Genomic DNA, 18,149 nt, shown 5'->3' with positions numbered 1-18,149 from the left:
TGATGAGCCTGATAAATATAGAGTTTAATTTTTAAATTAAATATCTCCATTCATTCCTTTTAGAATCTGTTTGTACCCTTCTTATATTTGCGAATATCTTTAAACTTTTATCTTTTTCCTTTTTCTATATTACTTCCACTTTCTTTTGTCAACCTCTTGTGTTTTTTATGTACAAAAAAGGCTGAAAACAGTGAAGTATGATTATAGATGAAACATCAACCTTTTATGATAATTTCTATCATTTTAGTCTCTGAATTTTTCCTTATGATAAATGAAGTTATTATATATTTATAATTTGCATTAATATTTCAGCTCCATATTTGGTTTTAAGCAAGCTAACTTAGGAACATCTAGAATTATATAAAATTAAATTAGGATTTATTATTGAAGTCATGAAAGGATCTTCTTATGCAATATTGTTCATAACAAAATTAATCTATAAAGAATTTTCCACTACGTAAAAAAGTTTCATTTTATGAAAATTGATATTATACTTACTTTTCTAGGACTATACTCATGTGAAAGAAAGTTTACTTATACTCTTGTCATAAAGGTATGTCTGGTGAAATTTTATTATTTTTTTTCTTTAAATTTTGACTCTTCTAACAGACTTTTTCATTATAATCCTTTGCCTTTCTGAAATCTTGCTCTGAAATGTAATTGTTGTGTACGTAGTTTGATGTGGGAAAACATGTCTTCCAATTTCTCTCTCTCTTTTTGTAAAGATCCAGGGACTCCAGAGATTGAATGGAGAGTCTTTTATTCATGTCTATTTTGTCTGAATGAAAGAATGATTTTGGTGTGATCTGGGTTACAAAAGAGGTATGAACTTATCTCCAGCTGCTTCTTAGCTATTGTCTGTTTATGTTAATTCTTTTTGTGTCATGTTTAAGAAACATTTGTCCTTCTTCAGGTCATAAAGTTTTAATATTTTCTTCTAGAATTTTTATAGTTTTCACTTTTGGGTTTATGATTCATTTTGAGTTAATTTTGGGTGATGGTATGACATAAGGGCCAAGGTTTATTTATTTTATATTGATAACCATGTTCTTGTAACATTAGTTGAAAAGACTGTCTCTTGTTGAATTATCTTTGACACCTTTGTCACATACCTTTTGATCATAAAACTATGGGATTATTACTGGACTCTGTTTTGTTCCATTAATCTGTCTATCATTATGCCCTAACCATACTATCTTAATTACTGTAGCTTTATTGTATGTCTCAACATCAGATATTGTGAGTCTTCCAATTTTGTTCTTCTTTTTCTAGGTTGCTTTTGCTATTCTCTGTCTTTGCATTTTTAAATAATGTCAAAAAGCTTACTGGAAAATTAATAGAGTTGTATTGAATTTTTAGGGCAATTTGGAGAGAACTGCCATCTTAACACTGTTGTCTCTCAACCCATGAACATGGTGTATCTTTCCATTTATTTAGTCATTCTTATATATCCTTGTGCAATTTTTTTGTAGTTTTTAGTGTTAAGATCTTGCACATCTTTTGTTATATTTATTTCTAAGTATTTTTGATACTGTTAAAAATGGATTAAAATTTTTTCATTTTCTAATTTTCATTGCTAGCCTACGAAAATACTTTTTTTTGTATTTTATGTTATGTCTTTGCAGATCCTTTAGCATTTTTTTTCCTGTACGTGAGCATGTTGCCTACAAATAATGACAGTGCTACTTCTTCTTTTCTTTTGCATATGCCTTTTCTTTCTTTTTCTTTTCTTTTTCTCTTTTTTTTTTGTTCCAGTGTACTGATTAGGTTATCCAGTAAAGTTTTGAATAGAAATGGTGAGAGTGAAGTTTTTTTTAAGTCATTCCTGATCTTAGTGGGATGGCATTGAACTTTTCATTTTTGAGGATGCTGTCCTTAATCAGTTGGAGGATGTTCCCTTCAATTCCTTTTATGATTGAGTATTGAATTTTATCAATTTTTTCTTCATCTATTGAAATTATAATATGTTTTTTTCTCATTTACTCTGTTAATATGGTAAATTGAATTGATTTTTTTTTTGGCTATTAAGCCTACCCTGCATTCCTGGGATAAATGCCAATTAGTTATTAGGTATTATCCTTTTTATATATTGTTGGATATGATTTGCTGTAATTTTATTAAGAATTTTTGCATCTGTGTTTATGAGGGATATTGATCTGTGTTTTCTCATGATACTGTTGTCTGGTTTTGGTATCAGAGTGATGCTGGCCTTATGGAATGAATAGTGAAATGTTCTTTCTCCTTGTATTTTCTGAAAGATTTTATGTAGGATTGGCATTGTTTCTTCCTTCGTATTTGGTAGAATTCACCAGTCAAGCCAACTTCACCTGGACTTTTCTTTGTGAGAAGGTTTTAATTATTAATTCAATTTCTTTGATTGATATAAGGCCGTTCAAATGTTCTAATTTCTCTTAGATTAGTTTTGGTATTTTGCTTTCAGTAAATTTTTACATGTAATTTAGGTTGCAAGTTTATAAGCATAAAGTTAACATTTCCTTATTATCCTTTTAATTTTTGTAGGATCTATAGTGATGTTGTTTCTTTCATTCCTGATATTGTTAATTTGTGTCTTCTCTCTTTTGTCTCATTAGTCTGTCTAGAGCTTTATAAATTTTGTATTTCCAGATAATCAACTATTAGTTTCATTGATTTCAATACTGTACATTTCTCTTTCATCAATTTCTGCTCTTTATATTATTTCCTTCTTTCTAGTAATTTTACATTAAATTTATTCTCATTTCTTAAGATGAGAACTTAGGCCATTGATTTTAAATCTTTATTCTTTTTTTTAAATATGAGCATTAAAGCTAACTGCTCTCTCAGCACTGCTTTTGCTGTATCTCACAAATTTTGATATGATTTTTTTTCATTATTATGCAGTTCAGAATATTTTCAAATTTTTCTTGTGATTACTTCTTTGACCCATGGATTATTTGGAAGTTTGTTGCTTAATTTCCTAATATACATATATTTTGAGTTATCTTATTGTTGATATCTAATTTCATTGTGGTTAAAGAACCTACTTGGTATGACATTAATGCTTTTAAATTCATTGAGGTTTGTATTATGGCCCAGCATATAGCTTATCCTGGTGAACCTGCTAGGAGCACTTGAAAAGAATGTGTGTTTTGCAGTTGTGAGATATAGTTTTATAGATATCAATTAAGTCTAGGTGGTTGATAGTGTTGTTCGTATCTTCTATGTCTTTGCTGACTTTTTTTGTCTAGTTATTCCATCAATTGCTGGAATAAAGAAATTAAAATCAACTAAGATTTTGGAATTGGCTGTTTATCCTTTTAATATTATCACTGTTTGCTTCATTTTTTTTGAAACTTTGTCAGTAACATATATATTTTCATTATGTCTTCTTGATGAATTGATCCTTTTATTATTATGGAAGATTCTTCTTTATCTCTGATAGTTATTTTTGTCCTAAAATCTATTTTGTCTGATAATAATATAGCCACTTCAGCTTTCTTCAGCTTACTCAGTGGTCCTTTACATTTAAAATTTATTTCTTTTGGACAGCATATAATTTTGTCATTCTCTGCCTTTTAATTGGAATCTTTGTCCATTAACATTTAATGTAATTATTGATGCTGTTGATTTTTTCCTATTATTTTATTATTTATCTTCTCTGTTTTTGCTCCTCTGTTACACATTTCCTGCCATTTGTTGATTTATCTGAATACTTCTTGAGTTGATTTTTTTTCTCTTGAGAAAATTGTGCAGTGTTTTCAATTGTTGATGATGTTATTTGGCAGGTAATTATCTTGGTTATAATAGAACTGCATACTTTGTTTCTTGCATTGCAGCTCCAGCTTCAGTACAGATAGTTTATCTTTAGTCGAACTGCTTTGGCTTTGTTTCATTTATGTTTAAGGGTTAGCCAAAGATGTGGGTAGAAAGAATTTGAGTATCCCTTTTCTGGTTCTTTTCCTATTGGGATTCCCTTTCTCCTTGGCCAAAGGCTATAGTTTCCTGTGCTTCAATATTCTGATTTCCTAGGCCAGAAAAACAGCACTCCTGTTACCCTGCTCAGCACTCTGATTGCACCTTACCTGTGCACTTTGAAAATGAGAACTCACTTCCTAGGTCTCTTCTTCCAGATCTGCTACTGTCTGGTCCTTCAGATGATTTCTTTTTCTATTATGTCTAAATTATGTACTTGTTTTTTGCTCTGTCATTACTGGAAGCAGAATTGACTTCTTTTCAGTGATATAAGATTCTTCATGGTCATTGGATCCCCAACAAACTCATCTTGCCTCCTTGGCCCTGTTGGCTTTCTCGATGTTTTGAGTTCTCCCATTGGTAGTCATTGTTCCCAGTTACCTGGTCTCATACATTTAGGATATTTAGGATATTTTTCTTCTTTTTCATTGTTTGTATCAAGTTGGCCAACAACTCCTCTGCACTTAAATGTATTCCATATATATCTTCTACAGTTTATTTCCACAGTCAGTATTACAGTCCAGGTTCTTAGAATTTCATTCTTATTTTGTTGTGATAACCTTTTATTGTAAGTATTCTTATAAAAAATTTTCTTTTGTTACATGCTGACAATTGGCGTGATAATTCAAGACTCAGCACAAGTGGTCCCATTTCTCCCTTTATTTTTTGCTACTCTGCTGACAAACCAGTTCTGCATGTTGGTCCAGTTTTTTCCTTCTTCCTTATTTATATCAAGCTCTGTGCCTGGAGTTTTCTCCTTTGCTCCCACTATTATTGGGCTAAGTAGGTCTAGTTCAACTCTTACTTTTTCCTGGAAGCTTTCCTGGAACATTGAACTTCTATGAATATAATATAACATTCATTTGTCTATTGCTAATTTCACATAGTTAATTATTTATATTACTGTATAAACATGTCACTTGAATGTATCTGAGTCTTAACCTAGTTTGAAAATTCTTTGAAAGTTTGTCTTCTATTTGTTTTATAGCCCAGCCATTGCTGGCCACCATTTTTTTTTTTTTAACTTCAGTGTCTAAATCAGTGAGAAAATTAGAAGATGGTACTGCATTTTCTTCTTAAAGACTTCTAAAGATGCAGATTTTACAGATCATAAACTTCTCGCCTTGATGGTTTAGAAGTTCTTGTTATCATTAGTTGAATTCCTCAATAGTTTTACTCTACTTTTTAATCAGTTCTGGAAATAATCTAACATTTCTTTAAAATTTCTCATTATATGTTTAGTGAGATAGCATAGTATAATGGAAATAGCATATACAGCCAGCTCTTGCTTTGCATGTGTCACTACCACAGAAATGACTGTGCAAGCTGAAAAATCTTGCAGGGTGATTTTTGATTGTTCTGTGACCTTTAAAAGTTTTTCTTAAAACATTAAAATCTTTCTTACAGTGGATTATAAATGTATAAAGAATGAAAAAATGTTAAAACTATTTAGTACACTATGATTTAAACTGTTAGAAACATTGATAATTTGTTTTATTTTTTCTGTAAGAAACTTACTCAGAGTTATTTGAACAATGCTTGCTGCCTTCCTCTCATCATATAATTTATAATACAGAGTGGACATCTTTTCTATGTCTTGGCAAATTGTATATTCCTAATTTGGATCAAGTTCCAACACTAACCTTTGTTTTTTCAGTTTCAAATATCTCTGAAAGTTCCTAAATTCCAAAAATTTTGCTAACATCACTTTCTCACCTTTGGTCACAACTACTTTCCTCATTTATGTCAATAAGTTCATTAAGTTCTGACTGAATCTCTTGTACGGCGGATGTGTCAACATTTCTACTGTCAGGTGTTTCTTATGTAACTCCCTTTATGTTTGATTTGAAGTTTACTTCAAGCATTATCACTTTTTATTCCTTTGCTGCATTTGTCTTTGTTGGTTAGTTCTCTCTTTCAAAAAATCCATTTTTATAAAATGTCCACAGGGGTTTATCACTGGGAAATAAGGAGGCAACTCAGCTACCTCTTTGCTATTTGTGTGTGAGATGAATAACAGATATGCAGTGAGCAGTCACCAGCAGACTTTGAAACAAGTGATGTGACTGGTCACTAATCATGATGCACATCTCTTAATTACGAAGTGATTGTGGACTGAAGAACTAGCAGCGGAGTTTGTTCTTTGTGTTTACTCAAGGTTAATATATTGTGGTAACTGAAATTTGAACTGTGTTATTAGGGAACTGGTGTTACTTAACTTTGGTAACTGAATTCATGTATTTTGAAACAATATACATGTGAAGCAAGGACCGTTGGTTCTTTGGAGTTGGACCTAGGTTTTTTTAAAACCCCTTACATGTTACTTTTCCTCTGTAAGCTTCATTTTCACCGTTTGTAAACTAGGTTAACATCACAAACTTTGAAGGCTTGTATAGAGGATTAAATAAAATAATGTTAGGCATTTAGCACAGAGCTTTTCATTTTCAGTTTACTTAATACATGATGGTCATTGATGATGTCGATAATGATCATCATAATACTGTTAGTAATTGTTCTGTATTTATATACACATAGTTTTAAGTTAAACTACTCAGTCTTTTTTTGAGCATTTTTCTTCCTCTTATAATCTTAGTAATCTTCTGAATCCTTCCAACTTCTGTTGATCATTTTTTTAAAAAAATTATGATGTCAAATGGATAAACTATTCCACTAAGATATATTTGTTGCAGAGTGCACAGGAAGAATTTTTTTTTTACCACGTATATGGTACATACAATCTTTTGAATAACTTATTTGCTCCAGTTGCTCTTTTATATGTGGCTATATTTCATTTATTTCAGTTCACTAAATATCTATTAGGCATTTACTATAGGTAAGCATAGTTATTATCTTCCCTGGTAACAATATTTATTTATTTAAAAAATTTAGCATATCGAAATTGTTTCATTGTTTTGGTATTCTACTTTTTCTCTATTATTTTGGGGAAAAAATGTATCTGCTAGCTTTTGTTTGTAAAACATCACTCCAAAACATAGTGGCTTTAACATAACCATTTATTTAGTTCAAGATTCTGAATGTCAGCTGGGTAGCTCTTTTGGTCTGGGTTGACCCAGTTGATTTCTGTGGTGCTTGCTCATGTGTTTGAGGTCAGCTAGAGACTTGACTGGCGGTTGGATCATCTAAGACGGTCTCACTCACATTTCTGACAGTTGGTATGCTGTTGGCTAGGGGAACAGCTGCAAGTATGTTGTGTGTCTTTTATCATCCAGCAGGTTTTCCTGGGCTTCTTCACATGGCAGTTGTAGGATTCCATGAACTGTAAAAGAATGGCAACACCAATGCACAAGCAGTTTTTGAGTCTGTTTATACCACATTTGCTGTTGACCCATTGGCCAGAGCAAGTCACACGACCAAACTCAGACCCGCTGTAGAAGAGGAGAGACCCAAAGGCCTCTATAGAAAGGAAAGAATTTGTGGCTATCCTTGTAATTTACCTCAGTATTCTTTGTCAGATCATATACACAGTATGGTATATATTCATGTACCATCATTTCTGGAACATATCCTTTTTTAGTTGTATCTATTATAGTTTGACTTTTAATCCTTTTTCTTTCTGTTCTGGAATTTTCTTGAATCACATCTTTTCAGACAAATCAGTTGTGAAATAGTTACTGTCATTTTAGTGTGAATTATGAGATTCAGAAATAGTTATATTCCTCAAGGGTACCATAGGAAGAGAAACCCAAAGGAATGCTAGATTTTAATATGGTGTAACACTATATATGCGAAAATTTCACAGTAGGACTTTCCCATTAATTTTAAAGCACACCATAAATACCTTCTCTTTCTTCATGGATTTAAAGCTCTTCTTATGTTCTCATTCAGTGGTTATTCCTGATGACAGAATCCTGTCATCAGGTATAATACTTGATAAGAGGGTATTGTTCCTTATTAGTCAGGTATTATATCTGATGACAGAGTTAAATATAAGAAAAAGTGTTAAAAAATATCTTGACTACATGTTTCCTTTTGGTTTTACCTACATTATAATAACAAAATATAATAGCTCTTATTGAATGCTTATTTAAAATGATCATCTGAATCCTTTTATTTGTATCACTCACAATAATCTTATGGAGTAGATATGATTTCAACTTTAAAAAAGAGAACATTTATACTTAGTGAGAGCTTAAATAACTTGTCCAGGACATCTAGCTAGTAACTGTTAGAGTTGAATTTTAACTGAGGTCTGTCTGATTCTAAAGAATTTTTTCTTAAATAGTATGCTATACTACGTACCTGGACAAAAGAGTCCATCAATTAAGAAATCTTAAGAGTTCAGAATTCTCTTTGAAGTTTTAACACTCATATGTCCATATGATTTAGAGGATACTATTCAATTTCATTTCCTATAATGTAAACCAGACTCTATGTTGCAATTTATTTGCGTTTTACTTGTCATTACAAGTAAACAAAATGTTTTAAATGCCTTGGAGCTTAATAACAGAAATGCATAAAATAATGTTTTAAAACTGTATTTTTAATAGTATGCATTCATTATACACTTTTTGGGTATATGTGCTTTCTATAATTTCTATAAAATCAAGTCATTTTTTGAATAAGAAATAAATTTGTTGAGCATTTCTGTGAGCTAGGCAGTATTCTAAACCTTAGTGATTCAGTCAAGAACAAGGTGGAATAAAGTTACAACTAACATTCTAGTGAGGAGAAGCAGAAAATAAATAATAATTACATATGAAAATGTTTGAATGTGATAAGTGCTCTGAAGACATTTAAAACAGACTAAAGGGAAGAAGAATACTGAGAAAAGAGAATGACGGTTATGAGAGAGTTTATAGGAGAAGAGGATTCAGATGAGACCTGAAAGAACCAAATGTGAAGATCTGGGCAAAGTGCACTCTAGTCAGAGTTAACAGCTAGTCTGAATTTGGTAATATAGAAAATAGCATAGAGGCCAGTGAAGCACAGTGAGTGAGTGGAAAGGAGATGGTAAGAGATGAGGTGGTTGAGTTGGGCAGGAGCCAGGTCATGTAGGCCCTTTTAAGCAATTGTAAGGAGGTAATATTTTATTCAAAGACTGATGAGATATCATTGGAAGATTTTAACTAGAAAGATGACATTTAATTTATGATCGGTCTAGTTAAAGATTATGAGTATATTTAATTTCCACGTATTTGTGACTTTCCAAATTTTCTTCTGTTACTGTTTTCAAATCTCATTCCATTGTGTTTGGATATCATACTTTGTATCGTATCAATCCTTTAAAATTTATTGAGGCTTCCTGTAGCTAACATCATACTCAATGGGGAAAGGCTAAAAATTTTCCTTAATATTAGGAACAAGACAAGGATGCCGACTTTCACCACTCCTCTTCAACATTGTATTGGAAGTCTTAGCCACAGCAATAAGACAAGAAAGAGAAATCAAGGGTATCCGAATTGGAAAGGAAGAAGTAAAACTCTTATTATTTGCCGATGACATGATACTGTATATAGAGAACTATATATAAAGATTCCACCAAAAAACCATTAGAAGCGATCAATTAATTCAGTAAAGTAGCAGGGTACAAAATTAGCATTTAGAAGTCAGTGGCATTTTTATGCACCAATGATGAACTTTTGGAAAGAGAAATTAAGAAAACAATCCCATCTACAGTTGCATCGAAAACAACAAAATGCCTGGGAATCAAATTAACTAAGGAAGTAAAAGACCTGTTCTCAGAAAATGTAAGTCATTGAAAAAAAGAATTGAAGAAGATACAAATAAATGGAAGCATATACCGTGCTCATGAGTAGGAAGAATCAACATCATTCAAATGGCCATTCTACCCAAAGCAATTTATAGATTCAGTGCAATCCCTATCAAAATACCAATGACATTTTTCAGAGAGCTAGAAAAAGTAATCCTAAAATTTATGTGGACCCATAAAAGACCCTGAATAGCCATGGCAATCTTGAGAAAGAAGAACAAAGTTGGAGATATCACACTGCCTGATATCAAACTATACTACAAGTCTACAGTAATCAAAACAGCATGGTACTGGCATAAAAACAGATACATTGATCAATGGAACAGAATAGAGAGCCCAGAAATAAATCCACGCAGATATGGTCACTTAATATGTGAAAAAGGAGGCAAGAATATATAATGGGGTATAGACAGTCTCTTCAATAAATGGTGTTGGGAAAATTAGACAGATACATGGGAAAAAAAAAAAAAGAAACTGGACCACCATCTTACACCATATATAAGAATAGACTCAAAATGGATTAAGAACTTAAGTGTAAGACCCAAAACTATAAAACGTCTAGAAGAAAACATAGGCAGTAAACTCTCTGACATTGCTAACAGTAATATTTTTTTCTGATATATCTCCTTGGGCAAGGGAAACAAAAGAAAAAATAAATTGGACTGTATCAAACTAAAAAGTTTTTGTACAGCAAAGGAAACCATGAACAAAAAAAGATGACTGATTGGGAGAAGATACTTGCTTATGATAAATCTGATAGGAGGTTAATATCCAAAATATATAAAGAACTCATATAGCTCAACAAGAAAAGAACAATCCAATTGAAAAATGGGCAAAAGACCTGAACAGATATTTCTCCAAAGAGGAAATATAGTTGGCCAATAGACATATGAAAAGATGTTCAAGGTCACTAATCATTAGAGAAATGCAAATTGAAACCACAATGAGATATCACTTTACACCTGTCAGAATGGCTATCATCAATAAATCAAAGAACAAGTGTTAGCGAGGATGTGGAGAAAAGGGAACTCATACACTGTTGGCGGGATTGCAAATTGGTACAGCCACTATGGAAAATGGTTTGAGGTTCCTCAAAAAATTAAAATTAGAACTACCTTATGACCCAGCAATTTCACTTCTGAGTATTTATCCTGTAAGTAAACTAAATGCCCATCAACAGATTAATGGATAAAGAAGTTATGGTTCATATATACAATGGAATATTACTCAGCCATTAAAAAATGAAATCCAACCATTTTGCAATGACATGGATGGACTTAGAGGTTATTATGCTGAGTGAAATAAGTCAGACAGAAAAAGACAAATACCATATGATTTCATTTATATGCAGACTCTAAGGAACAAAAAGAACAAACTAATCAAAAACAGACTTAAAAATATAGAGGACAATCTGGTGCCAGCCAGAGAGGGTTGGGGGACTGGGAGAATGGAGTAAAGGGTTAAAGAAGCACAAATTAGTAGTTGATAGATGGCCATGGGGATGGGGAGCATGGCATAAGATATGCAGTTAGCATTAATATAATGGCTAGGTGGAGAGCCAGAGGAGAGAAAAAGCGATTAGGGGAATCATTTTATAAACTATATAAATATCCAACCAATGTACTGTATACTTGAAACTAATAAAATAAATTAAAAAAAAAAAGAAACACTTTCTCGGAGGCAGTGTTTTTCAGGTGATACTACCGTTAAAGGTAGTGAGTTTTCCGTCCTTGCAAGTGTGTGAGCAAAGATACTGAAGAGAGGATTGGAGCATCGGGTGAGTGGTTGTCCTAACTGGCTAAGGTTTTAGTATCATTTTGACCTCTCCGACCTCCAACCTACCAAGTCAGCAAATCAACTGATCAACTCTGAGCAATGCCTGGACAACACCTGTCAAAGGATGGAAGCATTTTGAGCCTGCATTCTGTATCCTGCTCACCTGTATCTGCAGCTGCCTACATGGCACATAGGAGGTGCTTAGTGAAGACTTTGTGACTAGCTAACCAGCTGAATGACCTGTTGACCTATATAATCCTTTCTGCAACTTCATGAGATTTTAGTGACCATTTCTAAGAAGTCTTTGAATGATATGTGGTCCCATTTACAAATTTGACGTAAGTGAAGCCATTTTAAAATAAAGTCGGAGCCACCATACCAGAGGAGCTGCCTTCCACGTCTTGTTCCTTGAAACTTTGGAATGTTTGAACTGGGTAAAACAACCTTTGGACTGGGCCAAACCAACTTTGTTTTATAATTATTTGTAAAGCTAACAGGAAAGCAGACATCCTGACCACAAGGATTGATATTATAAACTCTCTGAAGATAGAATCAGTAACTAGCCATGTACAACTAAAGAGTAACTCAGCTTGTTAGCTCCAATAGGAATCTCTTTCTTCTATCTGCGTAATTACTCCATCTTTTCTCTTAAAAACCCCTCGCCCTCACCCTGGAATTGGGACACTATTTGGGTTTCTGCCTGAATCTGTGCTCCTAAATTGCAGTTCTTAATCCCACATAAACACTTATTTCCTCATCCCCCCCAAAAAAATTTATTGAGGCATGCTTTATGGTCTAACACATCTTTTGTCCTCAGGAATGTTCCATGTGCACTTGCGAAAAAAATATGTATTCTGTTGTTGGGTGGGGTGTTCTGTAGATGTCCATTAGATCTAGTTTATAGTGTTCAAGTTTTCTGTTTTCTTATTAATATGAGATAGTTCTATTCATTATTAAAAGTGGGATTTTGAAGTCTATTTTCTATTTTCCCCTTCAATTCTGTCAGTTTTTGCTTCATGTATTTTGGCATCTTTGTTGTTGGATACTAATATTTTTATGATTGTCTTTCTGAAAGATTGATTACTATAAATATCCTTCTTTGTCTCTAGTAACAAAGAAATTTTTGTCTTAAGATCTGTTTTGTCTGATATTAATTCAGCCACTCCACTTCTCTTTTTCTGTACTTTTCCTTTTAATCTATTTGTGTCTTTGAAACTAAAGTGTCTTGTAGAGTTACAGCATGTTTCTTTTTATGAATATACTTTTATCACACATTTATTTGATCAGATACTTCTAAATAAAATTGCGTTTCTGCATATAAAAAAATGATTCTCATCTATGGCCATGCTACCCTGAACAAGACTGATCCCATCTGATCTCGGAAGCTAAGCAGGGTCGGGCTTGGTTAATAGTTGGATGGGAGACCACCTAGGAAGACTAGGTGCTGTAGGCATAAAAATAAAAAAATAAGGGATTATAAGCTGATAAGGTCTTTGCTATCTGTGAGGTCTACCAAGGGTTGCCTCACCTAAAAAAAAAAAAATTGATTCTCTTGTAAGTATTAAACAGAAGTTGCTTAAAGTCTACTTCATTGTGTGAATAAAATGTTTAATGCATATTTTACTTCTTGTACATGCTCAGTAGTTTTTATTTGTATTTTTTTTCACTGCACATTTCTAGTAACACTTTTTTTTCTGGCTGTATTGAAATATAATATACAATTAGTTTTTTGTATTTACATTGTTCATTTCAGTGAGTTTTTCAATTATAGTTGGCATACAATACTGTATTAGTTTCAGTTGTATAGCATAGTGATTAGAGATCTATATAACTCACTAAGTAATCACTCCACTAAATCTAGTACCTTTCTTCCCCCTACATATTTATTACATTATTAACTATCTTCCTTATACTATCCTTTATATCTCCATGACTATTTTGTAACTCTCCATTAGTACTTCTTAATCCCTTTGCCCTTTTTCACCAACTTCCCAGCCCCCTTCCCATTTAATAGCCCTCAGTTTATTTTCTGCACCTATGAGTTTGTTTTCATTTTTGTTGTTGTTGTTTTGTTCTTTGGATTCCACATGTATATGAAATCATGCGATATTTATCTTTATCGGACTAACTTCATTCAGCGCAATACCCTCTAGGTCCATCAAGGCAATATCTTTTTCCATCCCCTGCCTTTTAGTCAGTATGTGTCTTTTAACCCGAAATGAGCCAGCCTGTGTCCCTCTGGGACCACCTGCTAAGATTCAACAAGGAATCCATAGATGCTGTGCTTAATGTTGCCTCAAGAGGCCACACCATAAACCGAGACCAGCTGCCACCAGTGTGGGTCTTGGAGTTGGCTCAGTAAGGAGCACTGGACTCACTGAGGATACAACTGAATGTGTTTTGGGTGGGGCCATGAGTTGGGGGAGGCAGAGTTTCAGGAACTCTTTTGGGCAGATGATGACATTTCAGCTATGGCGGTGCTGCGTCCACACACTGAGAGAGGGAAGAGCTCAACAGAAGAACAATGGATTTGCTGGCACTTCTGCCAGGGAGAGATTCTCACATCTGGCCCTTGCTCCAACAACTCAGTGTCCCTCTGAAGTTCCTGGTGCCCTCCAAGCAGCTGACTTGATGCTGGTACTCAGAGCAAGTGAATCTGTCACTGCAAAAGTTTGGTCATGGACACAGCCTCTTTAAGAGGTATCTGCAGCTTTTGGCTGCAGTACCCTGTGTCCCATTCAGCCACTGGGGACCGGGCAGACTCGGGCCTTCACCCTATTGTACCTTTTACCATTGCAGGTTGATTAATTATTTCTATTCCTAGTTGTAGTGTTTCTGTTCATCTAGATCCCAGGAGACTGCTTGCTGTTTGCTCCATATTTCTGTTCCAACTTTGATATGATTGCAATAAGGATGGACAAAGCCTCTATCATCTATGTGACTTTTAGATACTTCCTTCATGTTTTTTGTTTTTTAAAAATCCATTCTTCCAATCTCTGTCCTTTCATTGTAGTGTCTAATCCATTTATTTTAATGTAACTGTTGATAAAGTAGGATTTATGTCTACCTTTTTGTTATTTTTTATGTCTGTATTGTTTCTTATATGTCTTTTTCTTTTCTTCACTACTTCCTTTTTTATGTTACATAAATATTTTCTAGTGTACCATTTAGATTCCATTTTTTTAAAACTATATATTTTTAAATTATTTTATTGGTGGTTGCCCTAAGGATTATAATTAAAACTTTAATTTAAAACAATAGTTTGAATTTATATACATTAAATTTTAATAGTATACAAAATTTTTGCTCCAATAAAGCTCCATTCTCTTCTCCTTCTGTTGTGCTATTATTGTTGTACAAATTACTCTTTATACATAAGCCCATCAGCATAGTCTTATAATTATTGCCTTATGCCATTGTCTTTTAAATCATACAATTTCTGTTCTCTTTATTGATATTCTGTATTTGGTGAGACATCGTGCTTACACTTTAATTCTTTAGACATGGTTTTGTTTGGTACTCCGAACATGTTTATAATAGCTGATTTAAAGTCTTTGTCTAGTAAGTTTAATGCCTGGATTTCCTCATGAACAGCTTCTATTGCCTCCTTTTTTGTGTGTATGTGTCTCATCATTTTTTTTTTGTTGTTGAAAACTGGAAATTTTAAGTAATATAACATGGCAGCCTTGAAAATCAGATTGCTTGCTCCTTCCTCCCCCAACAAGAGTTTGTTGTTGTTGCCTTTTGTGAGTTAGTGACTTTCCTGGATTAATTTTTTAAAGTCTATATTCTTTGTCATGTGTAGCCACTGAAGTCTGCTCGATTAGCTTAATGGTCAGCTATTGATTAGACAGCCCTTAAATGCTTTGAATCAATAAATTTACCAGTCTTTGTTCAAGAGTTCCTTGTGTATGTTGGGCTAACCTTCAACACTGGTGACTTACAATTCTGTTTTAGCCTTCTTGCTTGTGTAGTACTGTAATTTCAGCCAGAGGTGAGAGACTGAGGTATTCTCAGGTCTTTTTTGGGCATGTGCAGAGCCCTGAACATTCCTAGGTTTCCAAGAATATTTTGGAGTTTTCCAAGCCCTTTTTTTTTTTTTACGTCTAAATCTATAGATTTTTCTTTTAAGTTTTTCTTTAGCCTCTTACTTATCCAGTTTGTATTGCTGCTTCAGGTAGCTGGGATGTTAACTAATTGCCACTGATTTTGTTGACACACACGCTGGGAAGAGGGCTGTTTTTACTGAGCCATATCTGAGTCATGTAAAATAAAGTCCTGTGAATGGATTTTTTTAGGTTGCTGCCAGACAGATCAAATAGTGGTAATATTCTGGGGATGGGATGTTTCGGGGAACTCCAAACCATTTTGACCCCTCCATTGATTTCCTAAGTTTCTGATTTTCACAGGTATTATGCTTGAGAGGCTGCTGGCTTTCAAGTCTATCATAGAGCTAGGGAAAGGGGATAAAGAAGTGTAAGGTAAAACCCCACAAATTTGCTGTTCTTTGAGAGCAGCTGTTTCTGTTGAAGAAACACTTCTTGGGTTGCTTCAAGTTGTTGGTTAACTTCCACAATTCTGAAAAAGTTGATTTTGACAAGTTTTGCTTGTGTTGTTATTGCTTTTATGGAAGAGTTTTGGAAGTCCTTACCTTGCCATTTTGGAAGTGCTTTTCCATAATTTTATTTATGGTGAAATATAGAATACTGTTGTCAGGAAAATGGAAAGTAGGAGGGTGAAAGCAGAAGCAGGCAGACCAATGATGATGCTAACTTAGACTGGAGTAGTGGTATAGGTTAAGACTCACTGAACTTTATAACTGAAGGGCTCTCACTGATCCTCATAACAATCATCTGTAATAGGTAGTGTTATCTATTTTATAGATAGGTGAGAAATTTAAGTAGTTTGCCTGGAGCCAGAAAGTAAGAAAAACCAGGATTAGAAACTGTATCTGACTCTAATTTTTTTTCTAATCTTTCTGCCTCACGACATTAAAATCAAAGTTATAAGTTAAATACTAATTTCATAATACATATTTAGAATAAAGTTGACTATCTTTCTGACATTTCTTTTGCATAATTTTATTCATGTTTTTAAAGAGGTGTTAATTTAGTTATTCAGAAGCTTTTCGTAGACAGTTGGAAGGATGGTCAGGAAAGGGGATTTTTCATAGGCAAGAATGTGACACTTCCCTTAATTTAAGTTCAAACTGTATTCTACCATGAGTGAAATCCATTGCAGCCAGCTGTTACTTCTTTTAATGTTACAGATTTCATTACCAAAACAAATGTTATTACCAATTTATCTTTGGGGATAAATGGTTTCTTGTTATTAATATAAATCATTATTTCATATGTTTTAAACACATGATTTTATGATAGGCTTATTATTTGTATGCCTTTGAAGCTATGTTTCAGGTGTTTTGGGTTAATCTATAAATTGTACATACACACATACATATAATTTTTTAATTACAAAAGTAACTCAAAATTACTTTTGGAAAACTCTCAAACAATAAAAATTTTATTCCTCGCCCTATTCCCCATCCCCCATTTCAGTTCTAGAGTTAACTGTTTTTATCCAATTTGAATATTTTTTGAGACCTTTTGCAATATATCTAAACTCTACATATATGTACACATGTGCTCACATACATACACCTACATACTTTTTTAAGAAAAGGGATACTTTATATGTGTGTGTGTATTTGTAATACCTTCCCAAAACAGAGACATTTAACAGTAGTTAGAATGGCATCTCTCAACATTAAAAAAAAGCTGCACCCCCAAATGGGAAAACAGAGTAGTAACCTAGAGTTCAGCTGCGTAAGCCACTGTGTAAGCCTTAAATGCCAAGGTCTTCCAATTTCAGAGTGATGTGTCTTCAACTTGTATCATCATTTTAGTGGAAAAACATAATTTAATTTTGGTGAAATGAGATTCATCTCCCGACAGGATTAGTAACAGCATTCACTGAATTTCACATTCTTCTTTTGTGAACTGTGAAGAAAATAAATAGTAGCTAGTAGATCAGTGGGATTCCAGCTCCTGCTGCAAATGAAATGATGTACCAGGACAAAAACACCTATATTTGGATTTACAAAGCTAACAGCAGTTATAAATCTGCAGCTTAATTACAGACCATCTGCACCACAACCTTTTCAAATGACAAAAATACAAAGAGTTAAGTGTTACAAAAGTACTTTAGAAAAAGTGCATAGTCTAAGTGCATAGTAAATGAAAGCACTGAAAAATATCTTACTAGAAGCAGTTCAGCTTGGAAAGGTTATTACGAAAACTTAACATTTTTATTTTATACAAATTATACTTAAAAATAACTTCATGGGACTGATTTCTGGCTAAAAGTATCAAAGAGTTTATTTGTTAAGAAACAAATACCTTAACTGACGTGGTCAGATAGAAAAGAAACAAAGCTACGTACCCCAAAAGTTCATACTCATTAAGATTTCTGCAATATTGATTCAGGACAGGGCAAATTTCCCTTAGTAGGGGGAGACCAAGCCCTGTACTGAGAGAAGAGCATCCTTTGTCAGAGAGTGTAGAAAGAATTTGACATACACGCCAAAGTTCAAGTCAAAAGAAAAGTTTATTAGAAAAGGGATAATACTCTATAGAGTGTGGTCACCTCAGAGGCAGAGTGAAAGGGAGGGTGTAAGAGAGATGACAGTGAG

At 33.4% G+C, this 18,149-nt stretch overlaps 1 protein-coding gene and 1 pseudogene across 1 annotated transcript in view; both read left to right on the top strand.

Annotated features, from left to right (window-relative positions):
• Positions 1-18,149, top strand: part of TTC28 (tetratricopeptide repeat domain 28) — a 624,192-nt gene that overhangs the window by 23,317 nt on the left and 582,726 nt on the right.
• LOC112481085 lies at positions 12,793-12,911 on the top strand (annotated as a pseudogene).

Source organism: Pteropus alecto, unplaced genomic scaffold, assembly GCF_000325575.1.
Source record: "Pteropus alecto unplaced genomic scaffold, ASM32557v1 scaffold190, whole genome shotgun sequence".
Lineage (NCBI taxonomy): Eukaryota > Metazoa > Chordata > Mammalia > Chiroptera > Pteropodidae > Pteropus > Pteropus alecto.
This window is presented reverse-complemented; position numbering and strand designations above follow the sequence as displayed.